This window comes from Lycium ferocissimum, unplaced genomic scaffold (assembly GCF_029784015.1).
Source record: "Lycium ferocissimum isolate CSIRO_LF1 unplaced genomic scaffold, AGI_CSIRO_Lferr_CH_V1 ctg20188, whole genome shotgun sequence".
Lineage (NCBI taxonomy): Eukaryota > Viridiplantae > Streptophyta > Magnoliopsida > Solanales > Solanaceae > Lycium > Lycium ferocissimum.
In genome coordinates this window covers 1-4277 of record NW_026718881.1, presented here as the reverse complement: position 1 = coordinate 4277, position 4277 = coordinate 1, and the positions used below count along the sequence as shown (strand labels likewise).

At 30.8% G+C, this 4277-nt stretch overlaps 1 long non-coding RNA gene across 1 annotated transcript; it reads left to right on the top strand.

Moving 5' to 3' along the window:
- Positions 1 to 1112: 1112 nt before the first annotated feature.
- LOC132043031 (uncharacterized) lies at positions 1113 to 2164 on the top strand. Its single transcript, XR_009411643.1, has 2 exons — positions 1113 to 1200; positions 1903 to 2164. It is a non-coding gene; the product is annotated as an uncharacterized LOC132043031 (long non-coding RNA).
- The last annotated feature ends 2113 nt before the right edge of the window (positions 2165 to 4277 follow it).

The window sequence follows — 4277 nt, the reverse complement described above, 5'->3', positions numbered from 1 at the left end:
AAGACGCGTTGCAAATGATCATATTTTAGGGAAATTGGAAACCTTTGCCCTATTTCAGGACCACGGCTGTATCTAACCGAACCTGCTTCATACACAACTTCACCACCCCAAAATAAATACACTTTAACATGAGTTTCCGTCATCTTTTATGAAATATATGAGAGAAAAAATAAAAGTTGAAGGATATAAAACAGATAAGAGAAAAACAATAGATGAAAGATATGAGATGGATAGAAGAAAATTGAAAGACGAAGGATATACCATAGGTAAAGATAGGATAATATTTATAAACGGAGAAAAGTAAAAAATTTCGCAAATTAAGTCACGAAATGTAAAAGATATTATTTTGACAACTATTCAATGCTCGTCTGAAACTGATTGAACCAACGTAAATGAACAAAAAATAAAATTAAAACCATAGCGATATGGAGAGCGTAAAATCGGTAAAAAAAAAAAGGGGGGGGGGTTTCGTTATATACCTGCGAAATGGAACAAAACATTTCGTTGGTATATAAACGAAAAAAAAAAAAAAAATTATTTTCCTATTTCGTTTTTATATAAATGAAATATAAAAAAAAAAAATATTTATCCTATTTCATTGGTATATGAATGAAATACAAAATATATATATATATTTTCGTTTTTATATAAACGAAATACAAAAAAAAAAAAAAAAAAAGTTTATCCTATTTCGTTCATATACCAACGAAATACAAAAAAAAATATTATATTTTCCTATTTCGTTTTTATATAAACGAAATAAAAAAAAATTATTTCCTTTTTTATAAACGAAATACAAAAAAAAAATATATATATTTTCCTATTTCGTTTTTGTATGAACGAAATAAAAAAAAATTATTTTGTTTTTTTATAAACGAAATACAAAAAAAAAAATTATCCTATTTCGTTGGACTACCAATGAAATACAAAAAAATATATATATATTATTTGTTACATTTCGCTACAAGTGTAGTGAAATGCAACCGGACCAGAACAGTAGCCATGGGTATTTCGTTGGATAACCAACGAAATACCCATTTTGATATTAAAAAAAAAACGCATTCTATTTTGGGCTATTAGCTCCAAAAACAAGCCATTTTGGCTCCAGACTCCAAATGATCATGCATGCTATTGCAGTGAGGAATTAATTTCAGCAAGACATTTAAAAAGGAGAATCCTAATGTGAAGGATGTTTCAAATGTAAGCTTTTATTTGTTCATATTAGCAGGGAATAGCAAATTTATTCAATTACGTTGCCACCATAATTTATATTTTCTTTGAGTGTTTGTTTGTGTTGTAGGTACCATGGAAGCAACTACATTATACCAAAAACAATATATATATACACACACACACACTCACCAAAAAAAAAAAAAAAAAACATATTGGGTACTTGGATTGAAAGCTCTTTGTCACATAAATTATTTACATATCCAGATAAAACTATTTTTGTTGATAAATCATAATTCTGCCAAATTTAAGAAAATAATTTCCAAAGGTAAACCGCATAATTTAATACGGTTTCAACTTAAAAATATAAGAATCAGACGTATGGATTCAATTTGAATTGAGATAACATTTTATCTCAAAAGACAAGACTCATTAGTTGAAATGGAGACTCATTAAGTTTAACCAAATATCACACATAAAAATTGAAAATGTAGTTTTTGGAAAAATGAACGACACTTATAGCACTTTTGTAGAGTTCTTTTGTTCTCTTCTTTTGCCTTGAAGATAAGTAATTTTTAAATTATTATCATTAGCTTTTGTGTTTCTTTGTGAGTATCTACATTCTAGGCTTTTTTTTTTTTACTTTCTCATTACCATATATCGGTTCGTGTTTCTCATAAATATTTTATTTCATGTGAAATCTTTGCATATTAACAGGATATTTTATGGCAGATATCAAACATGTTGATGTCTTGAGATTCAAAAAACATATAGGAAAAGAAAGGAACTACTTCAAGCTCATGTATGTAAATAAAGTAAAACACGAAGTTGACACTGTAAGTCAGAAATAAGTGAAAGACTGTAATCGATTTACGTAATTCATTGGAGTATTACTTTTTGAAAAAACCTACAAAACAAATTACATTTACGTGAATTGTTTTGGAGATGATGATAATTTTTTATGTTATTCGAAAACTATTAACTAGCCATATAATTTGTTTCTTTCATTTCATAAACTTTTTGTTTTTTGCAAAAGATTGGGAAGAGAAATAAAGTTATAGTTCTAATTATACTATAAATAATAGAGTTCAACACGGTAAATCAAATGGGTTGTGGTAGAATTTCAAACTCGAACCCATAAAAATTAAATCTTGAATTTGCCGCTACTAAATAGTAACTAATGTAATAAATAAAAATAAAGAATATGAATTTATCGGTTGATTAATTGATCACTATATGATCGCTCCTTTTAATTTCGTTGCATTGAAAAACTGGCAATATTGTTAAAATAATATGATGTCTAACATGCTCCAATTAATAAGTCATGCTACAATTTAACATGATTAATATTATCCAATATTATTTGTGTGTTGCATTTGTGTTAACATCTGTTGAAAAGATAATGAATACAAATATTTATTCCATTTTTAAAGCAAAGAGAATCAATCCAAGACGGCAAGATCGTATGGGAATTGATCTTGGATGTGATGCAACTGTGGTAGGTTCTAGAACGCCATAACTCATACAATGCACATTCTACAAAATAAAATGACATGGTATATTTCAATCTACCATATGCAATGCATTACAAGGCATTCGTTGTAGTGTATTCATATTCGTCTGAAGAATAAAAGTTAGACGATAATGGTTTAATAGAACATTAGAAGATTATTGGGCCTAAATATTAGATACTCACATGTGATTAATATAGCAATTGTTATTTCTTTCACTAGAAAAAAAAAATACTGTACGAAAATTAAGTATAAACAGATAGAAATTAAATATCGATCATGTATAAATAAAGAAGTGAATAAATGATAAAATAGTCAGCTATACACGACATTATTTTAGCTATTGGTGAGTATGCCTATGAAACATAACTTGATAGGTTTAGTGCTTTTCAAACATTAACTAAATGTTATATTGCCGCGCAATGCGCGAGTTCTAATACTAGTTTAATTAATAGGAGTAGAAGACAATGACAAATTGGTTCATTGTCTTTTTTTACTGGGCATTTTGGTAATTCAGTTTTGGAGTTGATATCTTCCCACTTTCAATATAATATCTGATACCATGATAATTTGACAAAAAAGAAGGAAGAAGTAAGAAAAGGTGGCTAAGGACTCGAGTTTTGTTGACTTGTTGATGAATGGAGATGGTTTGGTATGACAGACATTATTTTTTCCAAAAAATGTTATCTAAGTGTTTTTCCTAAGGAAATCATTTTTCAAAATTTGGCTATCTTGAATTATTGGAAGTGTTTTGTCCAAAGAAAATGATTTCCACAAAACTATGAAATGACTTATGTCACTTATAGATGGAAGTCATTTTCCTATTGCAACTCTTAATCCATGTCATTTTTTCTACCAGCTTGCTGTCAATCTTTGTATGATTATCATGTCACCTTACTTCTGTACCAACCAAACTTTGGAATCTGATTCAGCAACTTATTTCTTGAGGTAAAACATCTTCCAGGAAGAACCTTTAGCATGGAAAATAATTTTTTCCACACAAAAGGTATATGGGCTGGGGCCCCGGGGAAAACGAGACGAGGAAACTGATGAAGAAAAATCTCGTCAACTATTAGAAAAAAGAAATTAGTTTAAATGGAGATATATATGTAATATAACGAGAAAAATGTTTGTAGAAGAACTTCCACAGAAGTGTCACTAGCGGGAAATTTTCCTTATGAGAAAGGGTACTGATAGTGATAGTTGTATACGGTAAAAACCGGATATTTGTAAGGCCGATGGGACCGGGGGCCGGAGATAAAAAGAGACGCAGGCGGTCTCTCGAGTCCGCCTAGAACTGATGAATTGCACCCATTCATCGATCCAGGGAAAGTGAAGCAAACCTGTTTGTTCCAACATCTCCGGACCAAACTCGGCATCATAGCCAGTCCGGTTTCTCCATGGCCGAGTTGATCGTGGCCATTAGTCCAGTTTCTCCATGGCCGAATTGTCGTGGCCGTTAGTCCGGTTTCTCCATGGCCTAGTTGGTTGTGGCCGTTAGTCCGGGTGATCAGTTACAAAATTGCCACGCGTCAAGACCGCTTCACATCAGACCGCCACTCGTGCAGTTGTCGACCGTACGGCCCAACCTTATCC